Below are 9,455 nucleotides of genomic sequence, written 5' to 3'. Positions count from 1 at the left end.
GTTACGCAGTGGCGGGGATAGCGACGGCGATCGCGAGCGCCGGGATGGTGCGGCGGAACGGTCGGAAAATACGGCGTCCCGACGCCGCGATCGCGTTCGGCGGTCTTCGGTTGCGGTCGGCACCGCTCGGCGCGTTAAGGCGGTTGCCGCGGCAAGTCCGTTCGCGGGCTTCCTAACGCTACGATGAATGGTTTAAAATACGGTGGACACACCGTGCCCGTTCCTCGCCCGGCGGATGGTCGGCCGGGCGGTCTCGGCGGGATGTTATGCCGGAACGATGCATCTTTGGGGGTGCATCGTTACAAGTCTTATGCTGGGTCTACAATGGGAGTCGCAAAGTCGTGAGTCGCAAGAATTGACCAATCACAGTCGATTATTCTCCTCAAATTCGATTGTGATTGGTCAATTCTTGCGACTCACGACTTTGCGACTCGCATTGCCCAGATAGCAATTCCTGATGATCAGATTTCATCACGTCATGATTTTCTGATATTGACCGAAATGTGATGTATGTCTTGTGATCATATTGTGATGATACACATCATGAGTACAAGTTAACATGTATATGAGGAAATATATGAGCTCAGATATTGACGTTACTTAGTCAACTCATGATAATCACATGCTGACCCTGGTGGAAATAATTTTACAACAATTACCGCGAGCGCTAGTACCGCACGCTGCCGCGACGCGGTTATACCACGCGTCACTTTCTCGTAATCAAAAATCATCACGCGCTAGTATAAGAGCCGAGCTTGTGAGAAGCCTAATTACAATGTTCTTTGCTGCAGATCAGCTTAAGTGATACCTCTGGTATCACATAGTGCAGAGGTCTGCAAAGCAATTTTTGATAAATTGTTGGATACGTCTTATTTATTTATTTACATGTTTTTAAATAATTTTATTAAGCATGAAATATTTAAAATTGTTGTCATTTCTTGAGCTTTATATGCACACAATATGCAGTATTTCATTGAACATTTATGTGTTCATTATGTCACTATTTTGTAAACTTTAACTCACTAATACTAAACTAAACTTAAACTCACTAATAAACGTGAGTACAATATGTACTCAGAACGAACACATTTTGCTATCTGGGTGTAGATCTAGCATTACGATTTACGACTTACGACACCCATTGTAGACCGGCCCTAAAGCCCGTGTCACACTACGTATCGCGGACGCGGATCGAATTAGGATTACGGATCGCAGATCGGATATCAGCCAATCACAGATGAGCTGCTCGTCTATGATTGGCTAGATTACGATCCGGGATCCGCAATCTCAATCCGATCCGCGTCCGCGATACGTAGTGTGACACGGGTTTAAGGGCCTTCACACACAAATTCCCATATAGCAGTAACGTAAGACGTACCGTAAGAATTGGCCAATTATGCCCGGCATCATGCCGGGATTACGATGAATTTAACGTAACGGGACGCGACGGACGCGAAGTAACGTAACGTGAACTTAAGAAATTACGATCGCCGTAACGTGAAGCAGCGTGCATTTCAGAAATGATTTGACAGCTTGGTGTGAATAGAAGGTTCGTTGTCATTCTCGTTGGTAGTTCCTGCTTGGTAATTCTAAATAAATTCTGCTATGAGGCATTATCAGTGTTTTAATTTAATTTTGGCCGGATATTTGTATCTTCAACTGCGGAAGAAGAAACGAGTACGAACCGTTGGTGTGAGAGAGATTTTTCGGAGAAGAACCCAGTTTGGTGATGGACATAATTTACTTGAAGAACTCCGTTTCCGTGATCCACTCTTTTTTTTTATTTACACAAGGATGAATGTCAAAAGGTAAGATTTAATGATTGTCTAGTACAAAATATAATCATTTTTACAAATTAATGTCTGCTTTCCTACATTCTGGTACCTCTTGATCTTGCTTGGTCTACTGATAAAGAAGCGCGAAAGATAAATATTTTTCTGGCACAGAGTTTATTTTTACAAATTATATGTTCGCTTTCTTAGATTCGAGTATCTCCTGAGCTTGGTTGGTCCACTGATAAAGAAGCGAGAAATGTACACTGCTCTTTCACCCACTCAGAGGCTTGCTATGACATTGAGGTAAGATCATCAATGTTCGCTTATCTTATCAATTAAGTCTCAGGAGTCGATTCAATTTGTAAATTTGCTCTGCAGATTCTTGGCAGCAGGAGACAGTCAGTATACTCTGAGCTTTTCCTATCGATGTGGCCAGAGCACTGTCTCTCAGATCCTGGCAGAAACCACTCGAGCACTTGTCAGTGTATTAAAGAGTGTATTTGTGAACCCTCCAGCAAATGAAGCGGAATGGCGTGAGGTGAGTGCTGGATTTTGGGAAGAATGGCAGTTTCCTCATTGTGTGGGGGCCATCGATGGGAAGCACGTTCAAATACAGGCCCCACAAGCTTCCCAAAGTGTTTATTTTAATTACAAGAAGACATTTAGCATTGTTCACAATTGAACGGAATGAGATGCGTAAATAAGGCACGGATGTAAAAATTGAGGATCTTTATTCAGGAACGCACGTGTCGCTAGCGCTTCCCAAGGAACTCTGCTCGCTCGCATTCATACCACACAGGAGACAAGCCTGCCACCTACTCGAAAAAATAAGAATTTGCTCTCACAAGCCACACAAGCGCTCTCCAACAAAGTTCTCTTTCTACATTTTCTCCCACCTTGAGTTGTTGACAGTCCCAACTACTCAACACACAGGGTTACTTTAACGGCTCAAAACAAAAAAATAAAAATTTATCTCTTATTTCAAAAAGAATAGGCTCAAAAGAACATTGACACATGACAATCCTTAAGACTTAAATTTACACGGGGGCTTTACAAGTCTTCCGTAACGTGTACGCGTTTTGGGCTTTTCTACGTCAGCGTTCGTTCGCACTTCGCAAGTTTCACTAACGGGAACAGTCTTTGCTTTCTCTGACGGTTTCTTCTTCGACTGATGACAAGCTCTCAACTCATCCAAAGATTCCTCTCCAGAGTGTACTTCTAAGGGAAATACTCGTTGTACAGGACGTATAAGTTCTCCCGTGGCTTTTTTAAACGAACAACTCTCGTCTCTCCATCAATTCCAGGAATAAGTTCAATTATTCTGGCCAAAGGCCAGTCCAAACGTTTCTGCAGGTCGTTGCCGATGAGGACGACATCTCCCACCTTGAGAGTGCGCGTAGTAGATCGCGTCGAAGGACTCTGTTTCAGCTGACCAAGATACTCGATTCTGAAACGTCTTCTCAGAGTCTCGCGTAGTTCCTGAATGTAGCGAAGTCTTGCAGTAATCTTCTGAGTGGTAATTGCTATATCGACATCAGGTAATTGGTCATTTTTCAACTCGTGAAGAAATAATGAAGGCGATAATGGCACGAGTTGACAGGTATCTTCAGCCAGGTAAGTTAAGGGTCGACTATTTATAACAGCTTCACAGTCGCAAAGCACAGTAGTAATCTCCTCAAAATTCAAGGCAGCTCTCCCAAGGACTTTTCGAAGCATATCCTTCATTGAGCGCACCATTCTCTCCCACCATCCTCCCCACCAGGCAGCAAAGGGGGGGTTGAATTGCCATTGAACTCGCTCAACGACGCCATAACTTTCCACCTTTCTCCAGTCGATGTTTTGCAAAAGGTTGTTGGCTCCAACAAAATTGGTACCGTTATCCGTGTAAACGTAGGAAGGTCGACCTCTCCTCGACACGAATCGTCGGAACGCTTCCAGGAAATTCTCCGTGGTCAGAGAAGACACTAATTCAAAATGGACCGCTCTATAAATGGCACAAGTGAAAAGACAAACCCATGCCTTGGTTTTGTCTCGGAGAAACAAAGGGCCTGCGTAGTCCATACCAGTGATCTCGAAGACGGCTGCATCTCTAACTCGTTTTCCAGGAAGAGCCGGGGACAATGCCTCAACTCTCTTAGCATCAAATCTGCGACAGGAAACACAACTGTGTATAACAGCGTTAACACCTCTTCTACATCCCAGTATCCAGAATCTCTCTCGTAGAACGTTAATCATAATACTTGCTGGTGCATGGTTTAACCTCAAGTGTGTGCACTCAATGAGTTTGTTAACCAAGGAATGTCGTGAATCTAATAAGATCGGGTGTCTGAAGTCCATGGTATCGTCCCGATTCGCGACCGGGCTTTTCAGTCGAATTATTCCATCTTCGTCTAGATATGTGTTCATCGAGTTCATCCTTGAATCCTTGAAGCCAAAAAAGCTTTCACGTTGTACCATGCGTATCAATTTTATTTCTGCAGCTGTAACTTCTTTTACTCTTAAATAGGATTTCACTCGTTTTGAAGCTTCTAGTCGACAATTTGCAACAAACCTCATCATCCAGGCGAATCGTCGTAGAATTCTCTCATAAGAAGTATCCGGAATCACCATTTCTTTACGTGCCTTAGACTCATGCTCCGTTGCATTGGCGACTAGCACGGACGAGATTTGTACAACCTTTAATCTCACCGCTCCTCTCTTCATCTCGCTTCGAACAGCATCTTCATCTATCTTAGCGTCGGATAGAGGCCACTCTTCTTCAGGGCGCGAGAGCCATTGTGGTCCTAGCCACCATTTAGTCTTGATTAGTTCTCTGGCAGAACATCCTCTGGACGGAAGATCAGCAGGGTTTAAATCTCCAGGAACATGACGCCAATCATCAGGTTCTGTCAATTGCCTAATTTCTTGCACTCGTCGCCAGACAAAGGTCGCCCATTGACTCTCTCTCTTGATCCATGTAAGCACCGTGGTAGAATCAGTCCAACAGTACACCTTGACCTCAGGACGATTCAAATACTTGATGATGCTGCACAGTAATCGGGCTCCAATAACAGCACCCATCAATTCCAGGCGTGGGATCGTCGGCTTTCCTAGGGGTGCGAGTCGGGATTTGGCCTGAACTAGATGGACTTTAATCCCCTGGCTGCAGGCAACTCTTACGAAAATTACTGCGGCATAGGCGGCTTGACTGGCATCTACAAACAAATGGAGTGACAAAAAATCATTAGTTCCTCCAAAAACCCATCGCGGAATTCTAACTTCACGAAGAAGCTCTAAGTCTCGAAGCCACTTGACAAAGGCTGCGCCCGTCTCCTCATCGACCGTCTCGTCCCAATTTGTCTTCTTAGTCCACAATGCCTGCAGAATCAGCTTCGGGCACAACAGCACCGGGCAAACAATGCCAATTGGGTCGAATACCTTCTGTGTGGCCGCCAAAATCTTCCTTTTTGTGACTACCTCGGGGATCTTTGGTTGTAAACAATGGCCGGAAATCTTCAATATGTCCTCGACTTTATCCCAGACAAGGCCTAAAACTGAAGTTTCTGTCGAGGGACCCATATCGCCAGAATGCTCCCACCCTCGAAGGTCAAATCCTCCTTTACTCATGTATAGCGTCGCCTTCTTCTTGAAATCTTCTACCTCGCCGACCGTTGGGAGACTCATTATACTGTTGTCAACGTAGAAGGATTTTGCAAGATCACGTATTAAGTTGATCTCCTCCTCGGGTAAGTCTCGAGCAATGTTCTCCAGATGAAGATCGATGGTTGCTCCCAGTAAAAATGGGCTGCTTGTGGCTCCGAAAACGACACGACAGTGTCGATAGACCACAAATTCCGTGTCTTCAGGCTGTCTTTTCCACAAAAATCTCATAACGTCTCGATCCTGCTTCGAGACGCTAATCTGGAGAAATGCTTTTCGTATATCTGCTATCACTCCAAATTTCTGCAGCCTGAATCGCAGCAGTAACTCGGGTATCAATTCGATGAAATTTGGTCCCGTCTCTAAGCACTGATTCAACGAGGGACCTTCTCTTTCTCTTGACGATGCATCGAAAACCGGGCGAATCCGAGTCGTGCTATTTTCCTTAACTACGTGTCTGTGTGGCAGGTAATGTCCATAATCCTTTGCTTCATTGCTAGAAAGCTCTTCTATTATACCATCGTTTAACCAATCCTGAAAGACATCGTCGTAGGCTTGGTAGAGACCATCTTGTTTTAGCTTCTTGATTGTACTTTCTAACCTCCGCTCAGCTGTGGCACGATTCATCGGTAGAGTTGGGTGGTTCTCCTTCCAGGGCAAACGTACTTCATAACGTCCTTGCTCGTTTATGATTGTAGTGTGTCGAAAGCCTTTTAGGACGTTTTCTTGATGTTCTTCCTTCGTAGATTTTTGGATGGGATCTTGTATTCCCAAAACGTCCAAATTCCACAGGTCTTCGATCTTCGTCTCGTCCACATACATAGAAAAGGCGATCGCCACACTGTCGTTGCTCTGACAAACGTGCGATGGATTTTTGCCCATTATTGTCCATCCAAACTTGGTATCAACAGCCGTTACTCCATTATCAAGTTGAACTATTCGACCGGTTAGAAGCTTGCCAGCAACATCGGCTCCTATCAAGAGGGAAATCGGTACTTCACCGTGGTTAGCATCTGTGAGGTTAATGGATTTTTTTCTTAGTTCCTTGATCCAAGAACCTCCGGTCCCCCTGGGAATATTGACACATATTTTATTCTGCTCAAATGCGTTGAAATTGCACGCGTAGCCACCGTCAAGACTACGTAAACAAACAAGGTAGCGTTTGTGATCCAGAGGTTGAGTACTTACGCCTCCAAATAGCGAATGAATCATCGTGCGATTACCTGTTTCCTTGAATTGCATTTTCGCAGCCACGTCAGCTAAGATATACGAATGATGTGACCCAGAGTCAACGACCGCTCGAATTAACTGTTCCTGATTGCCGTTGTATACTTTAACCATAAATGTCTGCATAAAAACTTCCGGGCCCGATGACAGATTGGACAGATTCTCCACGACGTCCTTTTCTTGAGTGTCCGTCTTCGCTTTACTTCCGGAGCTCGACGTATTAGAGGCCACACTACGACATAACAACAGAATATGTTTGTGACCACACCACGCACACTTACCCTTATAACGACAATTCTTAAGGTTATGTCCGATTTTGGCACAACAAAAGCAGGCTCTCTTTTCTTTAACAATCTCCTGCCTCTCTGCCAGAGATAGTTTCTTAGCCTTTTCACAATTCACACAGTTATGCCGTTCGTCACAAAAAGTGCATTTAGAGTCAATCGTTTCATTTACTGTTAAAAGTCCTGCCGCCGTCGGTGTTTCCGACGCTTCCTGTTTCGTTCTCTTATTCCTGTCCTTCACTTTTATCTCTGAGGTAACGCCGAAACCACTAACGACCATTTCAATTCTTTGTTCTGCCTGAACCTCTTCCGCCAAAAACAACATGAGGTTAGTGAGCCTGTCCTTTGCGACGGTAGCGCCAGACGACGCCGGTGATCGCTGCCAAACCCTCAATGTCTCTTCCGGCAGCGAAGATTCCACTAGGGGATACAACATGGCCGCACACATTTCAGTAGTGACACCAAGCGACTCGAGCGCTCTCAACTGCGTTTCGAGCTTGTCGAACAGGTTACCGACGGATGGCTTCTTTCCCGACTTATTGGTGTTGTTCAATACCAACTTGAGCAGCTCGCGCACGTATAGTTCAATTAACAAATCGTTTTTACCGAATCTTGATTTTAAACTGTCTATCACTTTGTCATAATTTTCCGCGATCGGTGGATAACTATTCACGAGATCACTAGCTCTAGATCCCTTTACCATAGCCTGAACTAAATATTGGAATTTATCTTCCTTGGTAATCTGTTGATCTTCGTGTATATTCTTAAAGAGACTCCAAAACTGCAGCCACTCGCGTAACTCTCCGCTGAATTTCTGCAACTCGATCTTCGGTAGCTTGAATCGTTTATCTTGGATGGCTTGTTCGTTGTCACGTCTGTTCATTGGTTGAACAGCCTCGCCGCCATTTGCAATGGGGGGAATCGGTTGCATCAGATTCGTAACTTGTGTCTTGATGCGATAATACTTGAGACGATAATCATCGCATGCCGTGGATTCCTCTTCGAGGTCCTGATCCGTCGTTTCTTCTCGCTCGAGTAGTAACTGTTGTAACTTATCGTTGAGATCCTCCATCTCACTGGCTTTATCTTTTAACAACGCAAACTGTGCTTGTATATCTTCAATTGCTGCGTCTCTACTTATGTTCGTTGAGAGCCAGTTGTATGTCCTTGTGAATGCCGCACGCGCGGTTTTCCTCAGCTTCTTGCAGTTATCCATGATCACATGAGATTATTTACGCCAAAGTCCTGTCACGGTCGCCAGATGTTCACAATTGAACGGAATGAGATGCGTAAATAAGGCACGGATGTTAAAATTGAGGATCTTTATTCAGGAACGCACGTGTCGCTAGCGCTACCCAAGGAACTCTGCTCGCTCGCATTCATACCACACAGGAGACAAGCCTGCCACCTACTCGAAAAAATAAGAATTTGCTCTCACAAGCCACACAAGCGCTCTCCAACAAAGTTCTCTTTCTACAAGCATGGTTCTATTGGCAGTTTGTGATGCACACTACAATTTCATCATGCTGGATGTAGGAGCAGAAGGCTCACAAAGTGATGGCGGAGTTTTTCAATCGTCTGAAATGGGTCGGCGATTGAATGATGGATCCCTTAACTTGCCGAATTCAAGTCACCTACCAGGAACTGTTGTTGACATGCCCTACTTCCTTGTAGGAGATGCAGCTTTCTCTTTGAAACCTTTCCTGATGAAACCCTATGGCGAGCGCAACATACCCCATGACAAGTCTGTGTATAACTTCAGGTTGAGCAGAGCAAGGAGAGTAATTGAAAATGCTTTTGGCATTTTAGCGGCTCGTTGGAGGATTTTCCGTCACCCCATTATTGCTGCAGAAGACAATGTGGAAAGCATCATTGAATGTGCTGTTTGCCTCCACAATTTTATCCGCAAGACAGGCGACAGGAAACTCAACCTATCATATTGCCCCCCTTCTTTTGTGGACCAGGAATTGCCAACTGGCGAACTGGTAGAGGGAGAATGGCATGACATTGTCGCTGGGGAGAATGGAGCCATCATTGATGGTCCACGGATAGGAGCAAGAAATGCAGCAGCACTTGGAGTATTACAACAGAGAGATACACTGAAAGAGTTTGTAAATGGGCCTGGGGCTATGCGCCATCAAGACAATATTGTGAGGATCCGGCAAGGAATTATCCCCCTTCAGTAGCTGTAGATTCCGATAATTTGTCTAGTGTAATTTATTATTATTTTGCGTTATGTTGTTTCTCGCTTTTATTGGTCAAGAGTTGGTTTTGTTGGTATTGGGTTCGCTATCATGATTACTGAATGGACTCACAATTATTCGCTTTCGATATCGCGGATACCTTAATTAATTCGACATACATAGAACGATAATGTCATGCGATCTACGCTTACTACCATGATATTTGAAATAAAATAAATAGAAATACGAAACATAATAAAATGTTTTTATTGAAACACGAAGGAAACGTTTTTATTTTCAATTAAAATTCATTTTGTAAAACCTCTAACCAATACACAATATTTAAA

The 9,455-nt window shown here is 44.4% G+C and overlaps 1 pseudogene; it reads left to right on the top strand.

Moving 5' to 3' along the window:
- Positions 1-2,201: 2,201 nt before the first annotated feature.
- On the top strand, positions 2,202-9,111 carry LOC139783381 (uncharacterized; annotated as a pseudogene).
- The last annotated feature ends 344 nt before the right edge of the window (positions 9,112-9,455 follow it).

The sequence above is a fragment of the Temnothorax nylanderi genome, unplaced genomic scaffold, assembly GCF_030848795.1.
Source record: "Temnothorax nylanderi isolate EJ_2023f unplaced genomic scaffold, tnyl_v1.0 TNYL_tig0495_pilon, whole genome shotgun sequence".
In the NCBI taxonomy this organism is placed as follows: Eukaryota; Metazoa; Arthropoda; class Insecta; order Hymenoptera; family Formicidae; genus Temnothorax; species Temnothorax nylanderi.
The sequence above is the reverse complement of the archived record's forward strand: the minus strand, read 5'-3'. Positions and strand labels throughout refer to the sequence as shown.